Genomic DNA, 24,915 nt, shown 5'->3' on the forward strand with positions numbered 1-24,915 from the left:
TAAAAACATCAGTTGGCAATTGGAAACATTTGCTTTAATTTATTTTAAGGTTTATTTATTTTGAGTGGGAGAGAGAGAGAGAGAGAGAGAAAGAGAGAGAGAGAGAGAGAAGGGCAGAGAGGGAGAGACAATCCCAAGCAGGCTCCACGCTGTCAGCACAGAGCTTAACACGGGGCTCAAATGAACCCCAGGATCATGACTGAACTGAAATGGAGAGTCAGACGCTTAACCGACTGAACTATCCAGGCGCCCCAACATTTGCTTTATTTTTTATCTACACAAGTTATACATGAATGAGCTCTTGTTGGAAATATTCAGGAAGTATTGATGAAACATGGTCCCCTTGGTCATTCTGTCTCCCAGAGGTAACATCTATTATACTTGATGCATAGTCCTCTAGGCTTTTTCTCGTATGTATTAAATATATTATTTTGTTTAACTTTTTAACTTAACCGTATGTCTTAGAGTCTTTGCCTGTCAGTGCATGTAGATTTAACCCATTTTTTTCAATGCTACGTACTATTTCAGAGTATATACACAGCCTTGTGACTGAGCTCTTTTCCCTTTACTTGTCTATTTATTCACCCAACGACAATGTATATGCCTTGCAGAGTTCCATTCTGGGGCTAGAGTTGGAGGAGCCCAGAGTCCTTGTTCAAGTCCATCATCTTAAAAAAAAAAAAAAATTGAAGTTTTTGCCCTCCCCACCCCCAAACCAATGCTGTGGGCTCACCTCCACTTTCTGTGTCGCTGAGTGGGGTGTGCATTCGCAGAGGGAGTGGGGGACGGGGGGAAGGAAGGTATGAGGTGTCTCAGTAAGAGTGGTGGCCCCAGCAGCTTTGGAACGCTGACAGTCATTCGCCTCACCCTTTGAGAGCCTGACATATGGCAGAAAATAATTGCTTTAAAGATTCACCTGCAGGAAATACTGCTTTAAAGATAACATCTGCATGATGTCTGAAGGCTGGTGCAAAACCAGATGCTATCAGAAATTTAAGTCTATGGTTTTCTTATTTGTTCGGATGAGTAGGGACTCAGCTCAGTTTTAAATAACTTGACTCTCCTTTCCATTGCTTAAGTTTATTTAATAAAAGTTGGTTCCACCCAGTAGTGGCGGGATTAAAATGCAAAGTCATGCGTGCTTAGAGTCAATTTATATCTGTGTGGAAAGTTATTATTATTTTTGCCTAAACAGGCTATATATCATGCTGGGCACTCCTACTGCCAAGAATCTGAGATCATTTTATTTGAGATGTGGTTCGCCTTGGTTGGTCTCAGAAGCTCTGCAGGGCATTGGGGTGGGGGTGGGGGGGGGAGATGTGCCCGTCCATGTTTTTGTGTGCATCTATTGTGAAAAACTTAGACATTGGAATAAAAACAAAACTTCATCTCAGATGAGAGGGAATAAGGTTCTTATTACTGTTACCTGGGCCCCTTTGTCATTTCCACAATTATAACTTATTTTAGAGACTTGCGTTTGGGTGCGCAGGAGTTGGCATAGGTAATTAACAATCCCCGCTTTCCCAAAGTCCAACAGAATGGCAGAAAAGTCACTTTAGCGCAAAGGCATAAACAATAAACACGGAAACAAAAAGGATAGGAGGAGGGACTGTGTCAGGTGAGGGATTAATTGGGAGCATTTTTACAAGTGGGAAAATGGACCCAAAATGGTAACTAGTTGAATTAGGAGAAGGGGCAGAATCTGGAATCTTAGAATTTCTAGCAGGGGACGTCAAGAAGCAGCCAGCCAGTGGAAGCAGCAGGTGTGGCCGAGACCGGTCCGGGCTGAGAAAGGAGGAATAGTTGACCCTAGGAACAGTCACCCTTCTGGTTTCTTCTCTTGCCGCAGACTCTTCAGGAGACACAGCCCAGCAGGAGGTGGGGACGTGGAAACATGACAGATGCAGACACATAGCTTATGACAGAAATACGAATAAATTAGGTTATATTACAAACCAATGTAATTTTGTCCACAAGATAACTTACTTTGGATCAAGGAATTACTTTATGCATATGATTGGTGTTGTGTGTGTGTGTGTTGCATGTGTGGTGTATTGTGTGGTTTATGTGAGTGTATGTGTTGTGCATGTTGTATGTTGCGTGTGTTGTGTCTATTGCGTGTACTTGTGTGTGTGTTATGTTTGGTGTTTGTTGTGTATTGTGGGGGGGGTATGTTGTGTGTGTGTTGTGAGTGATGTGTGTGGTGTGTGGGGTGAGTGTGTTGTGTGTATTGCGTGTGGGGTGTGTGGTGTGGATGGCTTGTGTGTTGTGTATGTGGTATGTGTATATTGTGCGTGGGGTGAGTGTCGTATATACTGTGTGTGTGGTGTGTGGTATATGTATGTTGTATGTGTTGTGTGTGTTGTGTAGATTGTGTGTAGTGTGTGGTGTGTATGTTGTGTGTAGTGTATATGTGTTGTGTATGTTGTGTGGGGTGAGTGTGTGTATGTATGGTGTGTGTGTTGTGTTTGTAGTGTGTGTTGTGTGTGTGTTGTGCATGTTGTGTGTGATGTGTATGTGGTGTGTGTACTGTGTGGGGTGAGTGTGTGATATGTATGGTGTGTGTGTTGCTTATGGCGTGTGTAGCATGTGTTGTGTGCGTGTTGGGGGCGGGGGATGTAGCATCTAAACGTTGCCACCCTTAACCCCTCACAGCTCTTCTCCAAGAGCATTCTTTTGTCTCTTCTAAATTTTGAGGAGGGTACCTTTTGGGATGAGCACTGGGTGTTGTATGGAAACCAATTTGACAATAAATTTCATATTAAAAAAAAATAAACAAATAAACACAAGATCCACGTTTCCGCTCTTTCTTCCTCTAACTTCCCTGCCGTGGAAGTCAGGCTCACGCCTGCCGTCTCTGCGACGCCCATCCACCTTGACCTTATCAGTCCTTTGTCCTCTGCCCCTGTGGCCCGAACTGCCCTGGCATTTAGAGTGGGTGGTCTCGGATTGTTGTTTTACTCTCAATTGTTTTCTGTTCAACTAGCACTTGTGTCCTACCATAAAAGTTTTGTTTTATTTTCTCTCACTTCCATGTTAAAAGGTGAGGCATATGTACTTTACCTCATTCTGTAACAGCATGACTGTAGAACAGGGGGGCGGCCGTAGTTTTTAGCAGGCAGAGGCTGACCCAGATCATAGACTGCAGTTTGCTTTTGTGGACTCAGAGTGTAGCCCTGCATATGCGTGTGTTGATCAAGATTTCACTTGCTGGAGTTCGTATGCTTTTTTAGTAAAGTCCTCAACAGATCAGTTCTTTTTCTGCAGTGGTTGTATTTTTATTTATTTATTTATTTATTTATTTATTTATTTATTTATTTATTTTACATTTATTTTTTATTTTTGAGAAACAGAGTGAGACAAAGCGTGAGCGGGGGAGGGGCAGAGAGAGGACACATAGAATCTGAAGCAGGCTCCAGGCTCTGAGCAAGCAGTCAGCACAGAGCCTGATGCGGGGCTCGAACCCACAAACTGTGAGATCATGACCTGAGCCGAAGTCGGACGCTCAATCGACTGAGCCACCCAGGTGCCCCTGCAGTGGTTTTATTTTAACATAATTTTAGATTTACCTAAAAGTTGCGCAGAGTACTGAAGTATCTTTTTAGATAATACAGAAATATATGTGTTTTTGATTTAAAGTCAATACATTTAAAGTCAATGAATTTTACATCTGATTCCTTCCACTGCCAATCACCTTAGTTCCTCCCAAGTCAGAATCAAAATCTTCGAAATAGCCCTTTACAAAAGAATTTTTGTTCAGCCCACAGTTGTCACTATCAGTCCACAATTCTTTTGATCTCCACTTGAATACGGGCATACTTCAGAAATTCCCCACCTGTAGTCTTCGGGACTATACTTTCTTACTTTAGGACCACGTGTAGGGTCAGAGTAGATGGATGTGCCTGGTGCTCAACTTCAGACACCCTCTTAACATGAATGAGTTCAGATCATACTTACCCCTGAGCGATCATGCCCTAGAACTGTACAGATTGTTGGGGTACGCCAGTACTGAGATTTACACAATGTGACTGTTAGGTGTTTCACATAGTTTATAGCAGATCTGTGTCCTGCAGTTCTTTCTCTTGGATCCAACACACAGTCCTGTGAGTAAAGGAAACCACACAAATACTCTACGAGGTGTTTCCTCTACGAGGAAAAGCTCCATCGGGATAGACCTCAACAATACGTAAATATATTTTTAACTAAAATGGAACAAAATTGTTTTGCAACTTTCCTTCCTTTATTCTAAAATATATGTGGATATTGTTATGTCAGGAAATACATACCTATATGATAATTCTCTTTTTTTTAAATTTTTTAAACATTTTTATTCATTTTTGAGAGACAGAGACAGAGGGGTTGTGAGCAGGGGAGGGGCAGAGAGAGAGGGAGACACAGAATCTGAAGCAGGCTCCAGGCTCTGAGCTGTCAGCACAGAGCCGGATGCGGGGCTCGAACTCACAAACTGTGAGATCATGACCTGAGCCAAAGTTGGACTCTCAATCGACTGAGCCACCCAGGTGCCCCTCTATGATAATTCTTAATGTCTGCAGAGAAATTACAAATGGACCATAATTTGTATAACAGATTCCTTATTTAAGCTGTGTAGACCTGTATGCTATTTATAATTTTTTTTTCTATTTAACGAAATGTAGTGATGCTAATGTCGTTAAATAATTTGTATATTTCCCTGTGCATTTTCTTGGTGACGATTTCTAGGAGTTACCGAGTTCAGGGGTAAAGCATTTTTAAAGACGTCCCACGCCCTTGCCAGGTTACCCCGCAAAGCTTTTGTCTTCACACCAGCTGCACATGAAAGTGTTTGTTTCATTTGACTCCTGACCACATTGGACATTATCTTTTTCATGTTTTCACACTGGTTGCCAAAAACTGTGTTTTTCCTTTTCCACTGATTTGTATATATTTGGTGACTAGTGAGAGTGAACACTTTTTGTTTTGTTTTGGTTTGGTTTTTTTTGTAAATGTTCAGTAACTTCCTATCAGATGTTAAGTAAATGAAACCCTCAAACCTTGGTGAGTGACAGAATGCTAGGTGTAGAAAGTGTCACAGAATGACCTGCAGGGCAGTGGGAAGCCTGGGGCTCTGGCAAATGGGATCTCAAGAAGCAAGAGTAGAAAAATGCATGAGCAGACTTTGGGAAACATTAAAAATGAAGAGCCTCCTTCCGGGCCAGCCTGAGCTTGAGGTGCTCAGAGGACACGTGGATGGAGATTTCCGGGGGCAGTTTGATATGCCCTCTGACCCTGGTTGACCAGCTCTCCAGCAATTCTGCCCCTTCACCTGTCTGACATTATGTGTCATCTGGGAAAATTATATACTGGATGGGAGGGTTTCAGTGAAAATTCATGACCACAAGCCCCACCTGGGCGACTCCGTACTCATGGTTCCACTACACTCTCTGAAATGGTTCCCACTTTTTCAACTCTTCTTGAAATTCATTAAAAAATTTGTGCGTGTGTGTTTATTTATTTTGAGAGAGAGAGAGAGAGAGAGAGAGAGAGAGAGAGAGAGACAGAGCACAAGCAGAGAAGGGGCAGAGAGAGAAGGAGAGGGAGAACCCCAAGCACTGCCAGTGCAGAGCCTGATGTGGGGCTCCATCCTGCAGACTGCGAGATCCTGACCTGTGCCGAAATCAAGAGCTCAACCAACTGCGCCACCCAGGTGCCCCTCGAGATTCTTAGATCTCTTCCTCTCCACGTCCCTCTCTTTTCGCTGTCAACCTTGACTTCCAAGCAACTCGATGGGCAAACCCTCATCTCTCCTTCTCACCCACCTTTAAAAAGACCTTTTAGGCTAGTATGCAGGTGGAAGAGATTTGTCATCAAAAAATTAAAAATAGAGCTACCCTACGACCCAGGATTTGCACTGCTGGGTATTCATCCAAAAGATATAAAAATGCTGATTCTAAGGGGCACGGGCACCCCAATGTTTATAGCAGCCCTATCAACAATAGCCAAATTATGGAAAGAGCCCAAATGTCCATTGACTGACGAATGGATAAAGAAGATGTGGATACTACTCGATGATGAAAAAGAATGAAATCTTGCCATTTGCAACAACGTGGATGAAGTGGAGGGTATTATGCTAAGTGAAATAAGTCAGCCGGAGAAAGAGGAATATCATATGATTTCACTCATTTGTGGAACTGAAGAAACAAAACGGATGACCATAGGGGAAGGGAAGGAAAAATATGGTAAAAACAGAGAAGGAGGCAAACCATAAGACACTCTTAAATACAGAGAACAAACTGAGGGCTGCTGGACGGTAGGTGGGTGGGTGGATCAGATGGGTGATGGGCATTAAGTAGGGCACTTGTTGGGATGAGCACTGGGGGTTATATGGAAGTGGTGAATCCCTGGGTTCTACTCCTGAAATCATTATTATGCTATATGTTAACTAACTTGGATTTAAATAAAAATTTTAAAACATTATATAAAAAAATACTCTTGTAGCTACAATACCATTTCTCTGCTGTTTCCAGGCAAAGCTTCCTGAAACATGTCCACATGTGTTACTGTAGTCTTCTCCATCGCTTTTTAAAATGTGAGGTATAATGTAAAAAAATAAAGAAATAAAATGTGAGCTATAATGTAAAATATAACAGGCATGTAAGAGTACATAAAACACAACTGTATTTGTTTATATATAAATGTATGTGCTAGTTATATAAATATGTGTTTAGAGATTGATGTCTAGACTACAACATCACCCGCACCTTAGAAACCCCCTTAGAAATTCCTGAGTCGCACATCCTTGCCCCCATGGAAATGACCACTTTTTTGAGCCTTGGGCTAATCATCTCTTTCTTTATGGTTTTCCCAGCTTTGTATGTCTCCCTAAACTACATTATATATTTTCTAGTTTGTCTGTTATATGGGACATACCATTGTATGCATCCTAAACTGGTTTGTTTTTTGTTTTGGGGCCTTTTCTTTTGGTTTGGTTTGGTTTTTGCTCAACATTATTGAATTTCTATTGTGCTGATGTGGGTAGCTGAATTGTGTTCAAAGTAGAGTATGACATTACATGGATATATCCAGACTATGTATCTTTTGTACACTTGAAGGACATTGATGTTGTTTCCAGTCTTTCTCTCTTTTGTTAACACGAAACATGCTGCTGTGAATAGTGTTGTAGGTAACTTACTACAAGAGATTATCTAGGGATTTAAGTGGTGGGTAGTAAGTTTGTACATTCTCAGGCTAACTGGATATGGCCAATTTTTCTTGAAGGTCGTTATACAAAGTACGTTGCCCAAAGCATTCTGTGAGTATTTCCACTGCTCCATACTCTTGGCAACCTTAGCATCAGCAGGCTTCTTAATTTTCCAGCTGTTCAATATGAAATGCTGATTCACTATGGTTCTTTTTTTTTTTTTTTTCAACGTTTATTTATTTTTGGGACAGAGAGAGACAGAGCATGAACGGGGGAGGGGCAGAGAGAGAGGGAGACACAGAATCGGAAACAGGCTCCAGGCTCTGAGCCGTCAGCCCAGAGCCCGACGCGGGGCTCGAACTCACGGACCGCGAGATCGTGACCTGGCTGAAGTCGGACGCTTAACCGACTGCGCCACCCAGGCGCCCCTGATTCACTATGGTTCTAATGTGTATTTCCCATATTGCTAATAAGGTTAATCGTCTTTCTAAAAAATGTTTATTTATTTATTGAGAGAGAGAGAGAGAGAGAGAGAGAGAGAATGAGTGTGCTCAGAGGAGGGGCAGAGACAGAAAGGGAGGGAACCCCAATCAGGCTCCACACTCAGCAACAAGCCCAAGCCCAAGGTGTGGGCACTTGATCTCCCACCCCTGAGATCATGACTTGAACCCAAATCCAGAGTCAGATGCTTAACCGCAGGTGCCCCAAGGCTAATCATCTTTTCAAATGTTTATTGACCATCTAAGTTTGTTCTTTTGTAAAATTCCTTGTTTGCATCTTCTTGGTTGTTTGTCTTTTCTTATTGAATAATGCGAGTTCCTTTTATCCAATAGTATCCATAATATTATATATATTGTATATATACCCTGAGCCACTTTATGTCTTATATTTTTTTTTTAATTTTTTTTTTCAACGTTTATTTATTTTTGGGACAGAGAGAGACAGAGCATGAACGGGGGAGGGGCAGAGAGAGAGGGAGACACAGAGGGAAACAGGCTCCAGGCTCTGAGCCATCAGCCCAGAGCCTGACGCGGGGCTCGAACTCCCGGACCGCGAGATCGTGACCTGGCCGAAGTCGGACGCTTAACCGACTGCGCCACCCAGGCGCCCCTATGTCTTATATTTTTACATTCTTTGTGGCATCTTTTTATGAGCAAGTTGTCATTGATTTAAATATAGTCCAATTTATCAATCTTATATTTTATGATAAATGCTTTTTGTGTCTTGTTTAAAAATGTTTTTTTTTTTTTTTTACATTTGTTTATATTTGAGAGGGAGAGAGAGAGACAGGGCATGAGTGAGGGAGGGGCATAGAGAGAGGGAGACACAGAATCCGAAGTGGGCTCCAGGCTCTGAGCTGTCAGCACAGAGCCCTACGTGGGGCTCCAACCCATGAACCGTGAGATCATGACCTGGGCCGAAGTCAGACGCTCAACCGACTGAACCACCCAGACACCCCTCGTGTCTTGTTTAAGAAAAAAAAAAAAAATCGTTGCTTACCTCAGGGTCATAAATACCTTCCATATTTCTCTCAGTGTTTCAAAATTGTGCCTTTTACAACTAAGCTGAGATTTCTCAAATACAAAGGAGGCAAATGGTCCAGTTGCAATGCAAAGATTGGGCTTTTACAAGTTCCGTTATGTGCTGAAATGGTCAAGGTCTACAATTAATCAGTAACTTGATTGTACAGCTAGAAAGTGCAAGGACTCAGAAGACTGCATCTCTTCCCCACTGCACCGTGACTGTCGTCTCATGGTACCAGTTCTTCTAATCGCTTATTTACTACCATTTTGCTCTTCATTTCTTCTTTCCTCTCAAATGTTCCATCTGGATCGCTTTTTTCTGCCTTTATGCATTTCTGTAGGAGTGGACCGTCAGTGGCAACTTCTCGGTCCTTGAAAATATTTCTACTTTGCCCTTGTTCTTGAAAGGTATTTTCGCTGGTCTACAATTTTACGGCGATGGTCGTTTTGTGACGGTTCCATTCTGTTGTCCTCTGGCCTCCATGGTTCCTGTTGAGAAACCATTGAAACCCTAACTTTAGGGTTTTGCATCTTTTATTAAGGACAATCTGTTTTCTTCCAGTTCCTCTCTTTTTAACCTGTTTTTCTCTCTGTCATTGATGTCCTTTAGTTTTTGTACAATATGGCCAGGTATAGATGTCTTTTTATTTATGGGGTTTTTATGTACTAAATATTCCTGTGTGTGTGTGTGTGTGTGTGTGTGTGTGTGTGTGTATTAGTATATATTTGTATATATATTTAATATATGTTAGTATGTATATTAATATATATATATATTTCTCTTTCTTCTCTTTACTTCTCTTTCATATTTTACAGGAAATGGTAACAGGCATAGATGGAGCAAGGTGGCAAGGTATAAGAGTGTTTCGGAGCGAAGAGTATGTGGTTAGTCCAGCAAAGCCGAGTGGAGGCTTGCGTGGCCCATGCTCACAGAGTGAAGGGGCAGGTGCGAGATGAAGCAGAGACATGGGCGGGGACAGGATGTTCAGGGTCTGTAGCCAAAAAGCAGTGGGAACCACTGGAGGGTTTACAGCGATGGTGAGAGGATCAGATCTGTGTATGGAGAAACTCTTTTAGCTTTTGGAAGAGAGAATAGAGTGGAAGGAGCCCAGATGAGAGGTCAGGAGACTAATTAAGAGGCTACTGTAGTGTCCAGGCAAGGAACGCCAGCTTGTTCTAAGGTGCCGGGAGTCAAGATGAAGAGAACGAAATAGAACCAGAGATATCTAGGAGACAAAACTCAACACAGGTCTGCGTTTTGGAAGTTCTGGCCAGAGGATGAGGACGAAACAGAAATCAAGCTCATGCTATGACACAGAAAGAATATGAGAAGTCATTATTTTCAGACCGTATCCCTAGGGAATCTCAAATCAACTAAAAATCTATTTGCCTTAGGGAAGTTATTTATGAGACCGAATTTTCCCTGTGTACCTCACTCTCTGGGCGGCTGTCTCCCCTCTGTTCCCTCCTCGGACCTTTTGTCTCTTGCCCAGACTCTTGTCAACCTCACCATCCACTCATGACCGTGCTAAAAGCAACCAGGAGGGGAAATGCACATGCCGCCCTCACCACACCTGCTCACTCCCTCATGGTCCATCTTTCCCCGTTTCTGCAGATGAACTGTCCACACCAGGACCACACCCTCCAGCTGTGCCCTGGCTTCTATTCCCTTTGCCCCCTCAAATCCCTTTCTCTCCGCATCATCATTTTCCCACCCTATCAGAACATCCCCATCAGTATAGAAATACGATGTGATTTTTCTCATTTAAAACAGACCCTCGGAGCCCACGTGCCTACCCAGCCACAACTCTACTTCTCTTCTGTTTGCAGTTGTACTTCTCAAGAGAGTTGTCCATGGCCACTGCCTATGGTTTTGCCCTTCCCGTTCTCCCTTGAATACACTTACTAGGCCTCTGCTTCCTACTCCAACCACCACTGGACCTGCCGTCATTAAAGTCCAAAGTGGTAGTCATGTTGCTAAATCCGTGTGGACCGTGGCCAGTGACTGAATGAGTGGCCCGGGGGTATAAATGGCTGTCCCTGCCTCAAAGTAGGATGAACTCTGTGTGCAAGCTCCACTTCCAAGCCTCCGGGTGGAACCATACTAGAGCCCATCTCTAGGAAACCACATTCGCGCTTGACCTTCCTCCTGCTCTGTCCCGCTTTCGTGCTCCCCTTGTCTGAGAATCACTACGTACACCTCTTGAACCCGGATCCTCCCTCAGGTTCTGCTTCCAGCAGCCCAGTGTAAGACAGTTCCTCTGTGCCTCATCCCCGGATGTCCAGGGAAGGCTTTCCACATCTGTGTCAAATATTAAATGCTCCTAACTATCGTAATTAACCTCGGCCAAGATGCTGGTCTATCTCGTGTCTGAAATTTTTAGTTAAGTTCTGCCTAAGTCCTTCCATCTCCCTGACCTAGTTTTACTCAGATGAGGATATCTTACTATTAAAATTTTAAGTAGCCTCCAGCACTGCTCCCCGTAATTAACACAGATCTGGCACATGGAAGGCATTCAATACATATTTTGAATGAAGGAATTATTTCACTCAACCCTCTGATGGGCTGTACCCATTTGCCTCACAGTGCCCATATTTTGGTTCGTCTTCTACTTCCTAAGATCTATAGCCTTGAATAGATGCTGGTTTCTGCTTCTTCAGAAGTGGGGCAGAAACCAAAAAGACAAATCTTCTCTTGTTCTGAAAGATAAGCTCCTTGAGAATACGGAAGGGGTTTAGCACAGATGTCTTCTTACAAGGCTTTCGTGGTTGGGAGGAGACTTAATGGCCCTTGATGCCAGCCACTTCTTGTTCTAATCTTTCCATCACGTGATGTGGCCACACAGGCGTGGACCCGACGCGGGCATGCAGTGAGATAATAAATATTAGTGTTCCAAGCCACCAAATTTTGAGGTCATGCCTTACTCAGCATGGATACTAACAGTCTTACAGTGACCTAGTAAGACGCTTGCGTCTGCTCTCAGGGAAGCCTTTGGATTTCAGAGATGTAAGATCCGAAGTCATTCTGAACAGAAAGTTCAGGAATGGGAAAGAGCAGAGATCCAAGGGGACACTGATTAAAAACCAAAGTCAGATTGGAAACTAGTTTTAGGCAAACAAGAGCTACTCCAATGTTGATAAAAAAAAAAAAAAAAATCAGCCCTGGGGCACCTGGGTGGCTCAGTCGGTTGAGCCTCAGACTTCCGCTCAGGTCATGATCTCGAGGTTCGAGCCCCACGTTGGGCTCTGTGCTGACAGCTCGGAGCCTGGTGCCTGCTTCCCATTCTATGTCTCCCTCTCTCTCTGCCCCTCCCCCTCTCATGTTCTGTCTCTCTCTCTTTCTGTCAAAAATAAACATTAAAAAAAAAATCAGCCCTTTCATAGTCAAGCGACCTTCATACCACATATTCTAAGTTAAAAAACTAACAATGAGATCCTTGTGTTTTGCTTCCCTAGATAAGCACTGTTGTGATTTGTTTGTAGAACCTAAATGTTTTCCTGAACAGACACTGTAACCTTTCAAAAATGCGTATTTCTAATACTCTATAAAATGCCTCCCCCCCCCCCCCAAGCGTGTACTAACTTTTGACTACAGCTGCATTTTCTCCTATCTGCTAGGGTCAGGATGTCCCATCTTTCCTGTTTGTGTGAAATCCCTCCTTTTTCTGATGATGGGTGGGTGGGGGAGAAGTCTTGGAGGGGTGTCGTAGTCTGTGGTCTTTTTTCCCAAAAGGGTATAAAATAAGACGATGAGGGAAATACCCTTAATTGAAATGGATACGTTGATAACATGTCAGGGCACGTTAGAGACTGACACTCTTGAAGTGAAAAAATGAGGAAGTGTGTAATCTTACAAGTAAGCTCAGCTTTATTATTTGTAAGTATAGGGACAAAATAATTTCTTTATATATGGGTCAGGGGTGGTAACAGTATCACAGAAAAACAAATCTCCTTTTTGCAGCCCATCTCATAGAGCGTGACTTCGGGCTGAATTCTGGATGAGATGTTTGGAAATTGTGCAGGACTCAGACCTATCTTCCGTTTGCAAACTGGGTATCCGGCATCACTGCCTCCTGCCTGCTAAATGCCAGTAGCTCCCCTTTAATAGTTGTAGAAATCAGAAAATACTCCGACAAATATTCCACTCTGGAAATCACTGCTCTGTTACTGTCTCTGAAATTCATCGTCAAGCCCTGCCATTCCTTACGTGTGATGAGTCCTTGAGCAAGACTCCCCCCTCAGCTCAGGAAAAGAGAAGACTTACCGAAGTCAATCAGTGCATTGTATTCTCTGATGACAATGGTTGCTTTAGGGTACCTGAGTCACGTGGAGCCTATGACGCCTGAGTTTTAGCTTACCATCTTCAGAAGGAGACTCTGGTCTTCCCGGGCCACTTGAATGAGAGGTTGTAGGCTGTGGGGCTGCCAGAGTCATTTTGCACCTTTTGGAGCCCAGTAAAAATCAACCCAGGGGAATGCACAGTGACTCTGGGCTACCTATAGATGGTTCTTTCCATGCAATAACTCCTGCTAGCCTGGAGGAGGAGGACACTATATTTCTACTTTACGGTTGGGTTGGAGGGTGCCTCACAGCACGGTCCAGGAAGAAGTTGTATATGCAGTCTGTGGTCCCAGTACTTTCATAGACTATTTTTATTGTGCTGCCTTTATCCCTGAGCCAGTTATGTGTCCCCAAGGCTACATCCTGTACCCTTATGGGAGGGAAGGAAAAGCAGGGTGAACACACAGGTGCACAAAAACACTTTCCCAGTCCTAATTATCTTGTTGGTTGTCTGTTTCCCCCCTCTAGAATCTAATGTCCATAAAGGACAAGAATTTTCACTTGTTTTGCTCGCCGCTGTATTCCTGGTGCCTAGCACAGTGCCACAGAGCGAGAGGGAAAGGTAAGTCTTGGTTTCCTGCTTTTCTGTATTTGCCATCTAAATGGTATTGATATTTACTCATATTCACTCCCTTTCTGTTTTTTAACTTTTTACCGTAGCATATTTCAAGTATCTATAATGCAGAGGAAATATAAATCCTATAATTCCTGTTTACCTGTCTCCACTCTCCCTTTCTGCCCCTCTCACTAGGTTATGTTAAGTAAAATCCCAGAGACTTGCACACACTCCTTGTAGCAACTTCTCTGGTTTCTGGGATACTAGTTTATTTCTCTTTTCTTTCTAGCCACCCCTTCTTAGTCTCTGATCTTATGGGGAGCTCTGTCCTTGGATGGCTTGCTGGAGTTGTCTCACCTTGGGGCAGGGACGTGGGTCTTGATTATTTCTCTGCACTCCTGGACGTCATGGAGTCACGGCTGTTCTGGGGGCAGGGGTCCGGGGAAACATGCACTTGGGCGACGCCGTCTTCAGCGGACGTAGGGTGACTATATGGCTCACAGCGCCCATGACAGTCTACTCCTCATGCTAGTGTATGCATTACCTTCAGGGACTAGTTCTGGGCACAGCCTCCTCAAGACTTTGCCTGGCCCCTTTTCTTAGAAGTCGTAAGAGGGAGGTTGGTAGGACGTGTCTTTGTCCATTCAGACTGCTACAGCCCAATCTCATAGACTGGGGGCCTAATGTGCAGCAGAATTCTATTTCTCACAGTTCTGGAGGCTGGGAGTCCGAGACCAAGGCTCCAGCGGATGTCTGGTTCAGGGACGTGGCCGTCTTCTCGCTGTGCCCCGTGGTGGGAGGGGCGAGGGAGCTCGGTGAGGTCTCTCTTAGAAGGCACTAATCCTATTCAGCAGGGTGCCACCATCGCGACCCAATCACCCCTCAAAGGCCTCATGTCCTAACACCATCACACTGAAGGGTAGGTTTCAACATGTGAATTTGGGGGACACAGACTTTCAGTCCCCAGCGGGATCACACACAGACTCTGCAGCAGATCTCGAAATTGCGAGTGCCAGTCATTGTCTCCTCCTCTGTTACCGGTTCTGGCGGGGCTCCCCGTCAACCCGCACCTCTGCCCGGACACGTAGCTTGCCTGGTGAAGTGACCTGCATTTCTGAGAGGGTCACGGCCCCCTTCTTAGGCTGTGGTTTAGTATACTAAAGGTATACTTACCTTTAATACCTTTAGTATTGGTCATGAGAGCACTGAGAGCCACCCAGTGGATTACGCGGGCACCAAATTTATTCTTCGTAGCGCCCCCCTGTGTCAAAGCAGGGCACTGCCTCTTTATGATCAGGGGCAAGGCTCAATCCCTGTGCCAGGATGATCGCACATCCTGTCTTCTTGCCTGACGGATTTAGGGCATGATGAGATTAAAGTGCCCAGGCGTGGGGCAGCTGGGTGGCTCAGTTAGGCATCTGGTTTTTGGTTTTGGCTCAGGTCATGATCTCGAGGTTCGTGAGTTCGAGCTCCACAACGGGTTCTGCACTGGCGGTGCAGAGCCTGCTTGGGATTTTCTCTCTCTCTCTCTCTCAAAATAAGTAAATAAACTTTAAAAATAAATAAATAAAAGCATGTAAAGTGCCCAGGCACTTCTGTTCTTGAATATCCCACTTTTCCGGTACATGCTTTCTGTAGAGCTCCTTGGCAAAGGATGATGGCAATCGTTACTGTATTTACTTGCCATGGGGACTCCTGAGGACCTGACCTCCCATTAATTAGCGGGTTCTGGGTCAGAAGACTGGCTCAGGGATTGAGATATATTTCATCACTTCTTCCACCTCCAGTGCCAACAGTTCTGGCATTTCAGCCTTACTTAGTGTGGACCATAATTTTCTCCAAAGCTCCAGGAGTCATCCCATCAGCATGACGCAGCCATTTCCTGGGGTCCTTGCCAGGGTGGCCAGCCACGTGTTGCAGTACACAGCTCCTGTATAAACCAACTCTCCCCATCCAACCTCTTCTCCCGCCCCTTTTGATCCATCACCCTCAAGATCCAGCCCCGTAAACAGTCTCCAGCTTGGCTGGTCCACGTGGGCTGGACCCTTGGGGCTTAGTCCCTCTCCTCCCCCAGTGTGTCCTACCCTGTGTTGTCTGCCCCCAACTCCAGGTATCGGTCCCGTGGGAGGGGGGAGTGGGGGTAGATCCTGTGTTGTCTTGCAGTGTGGAGACCTCTCTGCCTCATGTTCCAACAAGGGATGAGTGCAGCCTCAACAGGGAGGACAGGGAGGACGGGGCCATCTGGATCCCACCCCCCACCCCCGCCACCCCCACCCCGCCTCCCGCACGGCTCTGCATGGGGTTTCCAGGTTTAGCCATCAGCATTAACTCTGATGTCTCCATTCAAATCGTAGGGTCCCACTCATCCCAGCAAGGCCCATGGCACTGATTAGCAGATCCACCAGGACTGAGCATTCAGATTATTTGGAGCATTGCTGTCCTCATAATCAGGTCCTGCTCTGGCTATAGGAGATAAGGATCTCTTCAGATTCTACCCTCGAGGCTCTCTAACTTTCACGCCTTGCTTCCTGTGGTGATTCACAGCCCCCGGGGCCTCACAGGGGTGTTCTCTGGCAGGTCAGTGACTCAGCAAAAGCCACTGGTTACATCGTTCTCCTGAGTCTTTTCAAAGCCTGAGTGTTACACCTGCCAGTGCATGCTGCCCTCCTCGCATCCACCCCAGTTCATCACCAGTCAACACCAGTGACCATCGTGCTCCTCCAGAGAGCCAGCCAGTGTCTGGGCTTCACTGCCCACCACGGCTGGGTCTTCATTTCCAGTCGGCAGGTGGATGATCCAGCTCTCCAGTTCGATTTTAGAGTCTACACTGGGGCCACCAGCCTCTCTTCCTGAACTCCTCTTGGTCCCAAGCCCTATATCCATACTGTGCCTTAACTGCCTGCCCAGCCCCGCATGCTACAGACTCGGGCTTCTGTCCTCCTGTCTCCCTGCTCTGTTATGACAGCCCGTCTGGGAGTGCACATGGGCCACCTTCCTGTGGGTTTCCTACTTTTTGTCTCAGTATCCCATTTTTCTCTCTCCTTCCACCTCCGGAACACGGTCCATCATCGTCACTGCTGCCGAGGATGCTTTTCTCAAGTACAGATCTTTATTCTCGCGGGGACACTTACTGAGCACTTGCAGTGCCCCTGCCTAGATTATTTTCTAGACGTAGCGTGGTGACCAAAACAGATAAAGTCCCCGCTCCCATGGAACTTGACATTTTAGTGGGGGAGAGACAGGCAGTAACCATGAAGAAATAGGGAAGCGAATAGGTAAAAATAAATATTAGCGAGTGATCATTGCTGTGGCAAGGATTAGCAGAGTATAATGGAGTGCTGACATGGCTGCTGTGTAGTAATATCCACCGCCCCACTGAATACCACCACCGGCTTCCCATTGTCCTCTGCGTGTGGTTCAGACTCTGGCTTGGCACGAAAGAATGCTGTGGGGACGAGTCCCCAGCCCCTAGTGAGGATCCAATGGGGGTTCTTCTGGTTCCCTGGGTTCCAGCATTCCTGTGGGAGGCTTTTCCTGGAGGGTGAGGCTGTGTGTCCTGTGTCCCCCCTTCCCCCTCTTCTCTTCCTTCCCTCACCCTCCCGGGATCCCCGGTGCCAGAACAATATTGCTTATGAGCCGAAGCAACAAAAGCCAGCTGCCTCAGCAGGTTTATTCTTATCAGTGACTGAACCCAGACAATTAACAATCCATTTCAGTGGTGACTTTGGCCATTCTTTTTGGGAAATGCTGAATGGGACGTGGCTTTTGGGAGGAGAGATTCTTTTTCAAACAGGGAGATGCCATGCTCATTTCTACTGACCCCTGTTGTCATCAGGGAGTGGTTTTGTCGCCCTGTATTTAGCATTGGCCCCTCCTAGCCCAGCACCCCTCTCTAATCTGCATCACTGGGGTTATGCTAGGAGCGTGAAAACTAAATGGAACCAGAATGCAACCAAGCATGTTATCAGTGGGCCCCATGTCATGGCTCATGATGCCTGGATGACCCCAGTTCTCACCAGGAACCGTGCCTTCATTTCCCTGCACTCAGGGCTGGTGAGCGCCTCCGCAGAAGGGAGCAGAATTTCCCCTTCCCTCAGAAAGGGAAGCTTCTGGCAATCCTGCCTGGGCAGGTGCCTACCTTTGCTAGTTTATCAGGGCCCCTAGTCACTAGTCTGCAGACATTGGCGACTGATTCCCTAAATACCCCCGATGTCCAGCCAGAGCGCGTCTTTTCCTCCAGCCTCCTCTTTCCCCTTTTGTTCCTGCGTTATTTCTCCCTCACCTTTCCTGCAAGGCCCCCTTCTCCCTCCCTGCCTTCTTCCTCCCGCAGTCTCTCGGCACTGATCGGCTCCGCCTCCCCCTAGCGGCGGGTCCGGGAAATCACTCGCTGCAGCCGGCTTACCTGCGCTGCGGGTGCAGAGGGCAGAGACCCCAAAGCAGAAACAAGCATGCATCACCCAGCGGAGGTTCATCTGTCATTTTAACCACAACAGACAGCCCCATCGCGAATAGTGAGATGTCTGTCCTTCCTTATGGGATTTCAATACACACGCAAAAACTTACAACTCTATAAATCAGACTTTGTAACATGTACCATAAAGCCTTAGGTATTTTTCTCTTATTATACATAAAGTATAGAGACTCTTTTTGAACATTTTTTAAAAATGTTTTCATTTATTTTTGAGGGAGAGAAAGAAAGTGTGAGCGGGGAGGGACAGAGGGAGACACAGAATCTGGAGCAGGTTCCAGGCTCTGAGCTGCCAGCACAGAGCCCTGCCGCCCCCCAATTCATGAACGCTGAGATCATGACCTGAACCGAAGCCGAAGCCGGATGTTTCACCTACTGAGCCACCCAAGCGCCCCAAGAACAGACTGAGGGTTGCTGGAGGGGAGGTGGGTGGGGGATGGGCATCAGGGAGGGCACTTGTTGGGATGAGCACTGGGTGTTCATCTGTAAGTGACCAATCACTGAATTCTACTCCTGAAACCAATATTACACTGTATGTTAACTAACTTGGATTTGAGTAAAATTAAAAAAAAAATAAGTAAATTAAAAATGTATAAAAGTATGATCGATGAAACGTAAAAAGGTTTAATGTGAATATTTATATCTGAATTGCATTGTTAAACGAAATAGATCCTGTAGGATTGACCTTGGTCATATTGATTGCCCTTTGAGTGGACTTACCATGCTTTACTGAAAAAACTGGGTAACACTAGACCTTATGTCTGTATATCTGAGGCTGACAAAAGTCTTAAGAAAGACAGGGTGAGCCACACGATCTAAAAAAGGCTAGGAAGACCCGGCTATGCCTGAAAATTTTACCCCGTGTCACTCAGCAAGAAATGATAGAATCACCTGGGACTAAAATCAAATGTTCATATTGATGGGCAGATGTCCTTAAAGTCAATTAACTATCAGCTTCTTCTCCTTTGCATGGTTAAACCTCTGACAGACAGACGGACTCCAAGCCCCTGGAAAGTGATGGGAAAACGGTACCATAAGGAGCTGGGTCAATGCTCACACCACGGGACCCTAAAAGACAGAATGATAAGTCAGGGCTGAGCGTGGGGGCACCTTCTAGGAGGCAGAACAAGAGTGTGAATAGCTTTACCTCCAGCTCCCCCTGGGCACAGCTTCGGAAAGTTGGTATTTCATGAGTCCTTAAGAAAATTTCTCTCCCCCAAATGCCATTGGTGTGGCTCAGGAGCTGAAAGAAAGACCTTCGTTTCTTATTTTAGCTCCCTGTGAACTCCTCAGCCCTCCAAACAGCATGGTGAGGTGGGCGCTCTTATACTACTCGTGGCTCAGATAAACTGAGACACAGAGAAGTTAAGGGACTTGCTCGTTAGAGTCACTTAGCCGGTGGGCAAGAGGGCAGATTCCAGCCCTCAATCTGGCCAGCACTCTTGCGCCCCAGCACGCAGTGGGTCTTCCATTGCAGGGGCGTGTGGCCACACCCAAGCATGAGCTTTTGTGACTGCGGGACATGAAGCCAGATGCCTCAAGTAGGTTGCAGTGGATCTTACCAAGATCTTTTAGGCGACGCTGGCTATGAGTGCTATTAGGTCTGAAAGAAGATGGTTCCGGACTGACGCTTAATTTAGCACACAATTCAATCTTATCCTTCAGGAGTCTAAGCCGGATTCTATACCAAAGAGTTGGAATCTGGCTGGCCTCAATTTCTATGGGTTTGCATGGTCCCCCTCACCGATGGGCACCAATTTCATTAATTGCTTTATGGAAAACAAAGACAATAAGATTTCTTTTTATTTTTTTAACTTCTATTTATTTTTGAGAGATAGAGAGAGGCAGAGCATGAATGAGGGAGGAGCAGAGAGAGAGGGAGACACAGAATCCCAAGCAGGCTCCAGGCTCTGAGATGTCAGCACAGAGCCCGACGCAGGGCTCAAACCCACAAACTGTGAGATCATGACCTGAGCCGAAGTTGGACGCTTAAGAGACTGAGCTACCCAGGTGCTCCCACAATAAGATTTATTTAAGCTAGTCTTTTCACGGTGGGTTAAGTGTTTCAAAAATGATCAGTTTAAAAATTTGACAGCAGCAGAAGTTGGGAGAACTCATAGTTTGTGGCCTTGACCGTATTTCAGTATGCAGCTTATTATTCTGGTGTGGCCGATGAAAGATGGAGAAAAAAAACATTCTAACGCTGAAACCCAAACTTCCTTTGCACATGCAGGCAATCCATGGAATTAAAACAACAATTAAAAAGAGCTCAAACTCACTCTAGTTATAGTGATTTTTTTATGCTTTTTTTTTTCCCCCAACTGTGATTTTATCTGTTAGCATAAAGCCGAGTGGTTACATGGTTACCAAGGGTAAGAGATCTAATTCCAGATCAACCAGCGAAAACTGGGGAGATTTAACCACTGACATCTGCAAGGCCCAAATAAGACCCATGTTGCTTCGATGATGCAACATCCCCTACCGTATTTCTGAAAATGTGCTCCATTGTCACATAGTAAAAGTAAACATTGGGTTAGTTCCCAGGGATGTTGGTTCTCTGGAAAAAATGATTCCAGCTCCTCTGTTCTTTACAAACAACTTAAGTAAACCTATGAAATGAGACTCTAGCCCTTTCGATTCTGATTACTGGTTCTTCTAAGATTTCGTCCATTCGGAATGGATGAGGAGATCAATGATATCTTTGGAAAGACTGTAAGCCCGGACCAGGGGGGGCAGGTCAGTTTTATGTCTTTGTGCTGTAGACGCTTTTTGCTCACGGAGCCAGCTGGTAGACAGAATTGCTCTCCTTAATTCTGGAAGCTGTTCATGAGGAGCATGAGCTGGATACGCTGACAGAGATCAATGTTCTCAGTGGATCGTTCACCGAAAACAGAACCCTGATTTGCCGCCGAGGAGGGTTTTTCTGTTCCTTCAGGGACCAGTTTTCAAGAATGGCTTTAAGGAAGGCATGAATTGGAAACGAAATCTGAAATCACAGGATAAGTAACATCTTCCCGTATACTTGCCCCTTTGGGCGGATGGTTAGTTTCTGGTCGTTTAGCAGGACTGTTAGAACGAATCACCGTCTGAAATAAACTCCTCAGACTTCGTAGGTGTGCTCCAGCACCTCTGCTTAGCACCCCAGGATTAGATTTTTGTCAAAGTTTGAAACAAAGAATAACTAAGATTTGCGTTGCAAAGAGGAAACTAAGGGAGCCGGTATATGATCTTTGTGAACGATCCAGAATAACATTGTGCTTAATATGGTATACGACTGGCATTTTGCGTTATGTGTCCACATACAGAAATTCACGTATGTGGCATTTCCCCTTCCAGAAGTAATTAGGGCATTCAGGTAAAACCAATTTTTTTGGTGAACACTTTGTTATATAAAAGAGTTCTCTGTGTTGAGCCACACACTGGGAGACGGTAAATCAGTGGGTCCTTCCAGGGTGTGTTACGTTTGATTACACTGAGATTCCATAATATTTTACCCTTTTCATTTTGTGCTCATACTTTCAGTGGTTTATGAAGTAACAGTCTCTAGATTTCATTCCAAATGGAAAGTTGGCATGAAAACTCTCAATCCAATTATTCCTGTACACATTTTGAAACAAATCATTTTGGCTTTTTTGAAAAAATTTACAGGAGGTGATAAAAATAGGAAATTTCGGGTTTCAGATGTTTTATAGCATTCTTGTAGCATAATAACTGCTTCATTAAAAATAATTTTGCAATACAATGTGAACTTTGTGAGATGTCTAAAACACATTTGCTGGCTTTCCTTTTAAAGCTTTGTTTGCAAGAAAGTTGTATTATTTTATATTTTGTGTTTCATATTATTCTGCTAAGGCTTTGCGAGATATCGAATGACTACCCTTCCCCCCCCCCCCGCCCCCGCCCGATGCATGGCCATAAGGAGTAAGGCATCTGGAACGGGGTCCTACTCTTGAGGGGGGAGGGCTCGATTCCCAGCTGGGGTCCCCAACACAGGAGAAGATGCCAGGATTGGTTTCAGTGCTCAGTGCTCATTTCAATCTCCTGACCTCCACACCGTCAGCTCGTGGGACGGGCTGGAGGTAGCTGTGGGAAGCTCTTCTCTAGGGCACTTGAATACGACACAGCTTTTTTGATCAGCCATTAAAGGAGACCGTGAAGGGGAAAGCAAAGCCATCCTTCTCTGCTCCGAATTTGGGAAATGGTTGTTTCACAGACTGAACAGATTTTAGGAGGGTGGAAAGAAATCTCAAACTCACTTGATGCAGATGTACTTTGGCTACTCGATTCTCCTCTCCGAATTCCCCCTTCCCAACAATGCTCACATCTCTCCAGCGATGGGAAATTAGTCTCCAAAAGCAGGCAACGCCTTCCGCTAGTGAAACAACCCCAGTGTAACAGAGTTCTTCCTGCTATCGATCTGAAATCTGTCTTCCTGTCGTTTCCACCCATTGTTCCCGGTCCCATGCCTCAGACCCAGAGAGAAACAGGCCTGTTTTCCTTTCTTTGACAGCAGTTCAGCTCTCAGAAGGGAGGCAAGGGGCAGAGTGAGAAGGATTCGTGGGCAGACAGGGTCCTGTTCTCTCTGACCCTCAGTCCCCACTGGTGCACAACTGCGATTCTAAAACCTGACTTACAGGGTGGTGGTGAAGGTTTGAGAACATGTGTACAAGCACCTGGTACAGCTCCTGACGTAGAGTAGCTACTGAATAACAGATTCTCGTTATTATTACCATTGAAGGCGCCTGGTGATTTCCTTTTCTTTGGGTTACTGGCCTCCGTTCCTCATCTGTCTTTCCCATTTGCAGTGTAGGGTCTCTTCTCAGTCATTCTGGTTTTGCCCAGGACATTTCCATCCTTGGTTAGACATGGTGCTTGCTGCAGAATGGATTGGAAACCCTGCCCAGGCGCCCTGCCACTGGCCACTGATGCCCTACTGATGTTCACAAAAGGCGCTTTCTTCTTTTTTTTTTTTAATTTTTAAAAAATTAATTTATTTATTTTGAGACAGACAGAGAGGGTGGGCGGGGGGTGGGGGGAAGAAAGAGAACAAGCAGGGCAGGGGCAGACAGAAGGAGAGACAGAATCCCAAGCAGGCTCTGCGCCATGACCCCCATTTGGGGCTCAAACTCACAAACCGTGAGATCATGGCCTGAGCTAAGATCGAGGGCACCTTTTGGGGTGAGCACTGGGTGTTGTATGGAAACCAATTTGACAATAAATTTCATATGTTGAAAAAAAATGATAATAATAATAAAGAGTTGGATGCTTAAACCGACTGTGCCACCCAAGGGCCCCTAGGGCGCTTAATTCTAACCGGTTCATTCAGAGACCAAGTACCAGCAAATGTTTGTTAGGGAATCACAGGCATTTTGTGGAACAGGAACAATAAAGAGTTGGTAACTGAAATTCACGCTCTCCGATGTTACGCTAATAAATGACAGCATGCCTCTCTTGTGTGTGTCTTTGTGCCAGATTCAGGCACGTTTCTTATCTTAACTCACTCCTCACATCCGTCCAGTGATGTGGGTACAGTCTCTGCCCTCCTAAGAGGCGCAAGCAGCTCCGACCCCTCCCTTCCCCATCCGCCGCCAAACTTCTCACGGTTTCCATCTGCTTCTCTTGACTGTTTCCCCAGTACAGCATGGAGCTCCCCGATCCCGAAAGGGAACCTCGTAAGACAAACAGAATTACCATCTCTTGGTTAAGAGTACTGTAGTTGCAGTTTTCTGTGGACCCTTTTTACATTGCTCTGAGGGGACGCTTTCAAGTCGCTTGAGAAATATTAAAATTAAAGAATGTAGTAGAGCCTCAATCTAGGGTTAAATGCTTAATAGTATGTAAAAAGGAAGCAGTTATAATGGGGAAAAAATACGCCTGTAGCCAATGTTCCCTGTAAAACAGACTCCCAAGCAAGTTCTGAATGTTAGCCTGGAAAAGCCAGGGTGGAGGCATCCAGCTTCTCCTAAAATTCTTCTTCTCATGTTGCCTCTTTTCCAGATCATACGAAAACAAGTACAGTAATGTATCTGGCCTATAGGTGCCAAACCTTGTATTGTTCACTTCCAGACACTTTTCTTGATTATGTTTGGGAACAAAAGTCTGGCTCTGGTGTGGCGGAGAGAGTGTTGGGTGGAGACAAGAGAAGAGAACAGATCCGGACGCGGGGCACTGCCTCGCGGGAATTCACAGGAGACCCAGGCTTTGCTTGGCCCTGGGCTGGCGTGGGGTGGCCCTTGCGGCCACGCAGCTCTGTCGTCTGGGAGAAGCCCTCGTGCCAGTCAGCGTCCCGCCAGGAAACCGCTGGCGTTTCCAATTAGGAGGATTCGGGGAGGGTGAATAAGAAGCTGTTTTCAGAGGTGTGGGCATGCCGTTGGAAAGCCCCAACGAGCAGAGCAGTAACCAGCCCAAGTGACACAGCTGTCACCACCCCTGGGCCACGGCGGGGGGTGGGGTGTGATCACGTAGCGAGGACCACCTGTGGAGGATGCAGAGACACAAGGGCTCCGGGAGACCCCACTGGGAGGGGAGGGCCCCTCCCCGGCCAAGCCTGACAGGACTTCAGAGGACAGAGGAGCCCCCTGCACCGCACACAGGCTAGCCTCTCCTGGCGGGGAGCAAGGTGGGGTTGGGGACAGGCTGTGGGTCCAGAAGGGCAAATGGGCACTTTCTGCCTCAGCCCTGAGGACCGCAGCGTAATGTGCAGCTAGATATGTCCCATTGGGCCATCAGCCTTTGGTTGGGCATTGTGTGGTCTTAACCAAGGTGCTGCTCTTGCTGAATCACATGCAATGTTCTTTCACCCCTGAGTGGGGAGTTCAAGTGCACCATGGCCAAAAATTGTTGCTTGTTT

At 45.7% G+C, this 24,915-nt stretch overlaps 1 long non-coding RNA gene and 1 other non-coding gene across 2 annotated transcripts in view; one reads left to right on the forward strand and one right to left on the reverse strand.

Annotated features, from left to right (window-relative positions):
* Positions 1–24,915, forward strand: part of LOC115512641 — a 57,630-nt gene that overhangs the window by 19,869 nt on the left and 12,846 nt on the right. The window contains exon 2 of the long non-coding RNA XR_003968445.1: positions 13,510–13,603. This is a non-coding gene — a long non-coding RNA (uncharacterized LOC115512641). The remainder of the gene's footprint in view (positions 1–13,509; positions 13,604–24,915) is intronic.
* Positions 4,061–4,181, reverse strand: LOC115526918. The gene has a single exon (XR_003972803.1). It is a non-coding gene; the product is annotated as a small nucleolar RNA SNORA18 (small nucleolar RNA).

The sequence above is a fragment of the Lynx canadensis genome, chromosome A1 (assembly GCF_007474595.2).
Source record: "Lynx canadensis isolate LIC74 chromosome A1, mLynCan4.pri.v2, whole genome shotgun sequence".
Taxonomy (NCBI): domain Eukaryota; kingdom Metazoa; phylum Chordata; class Mammalia; order Carnivora; family Felidae; genus Lynx; species Lynx canadensis.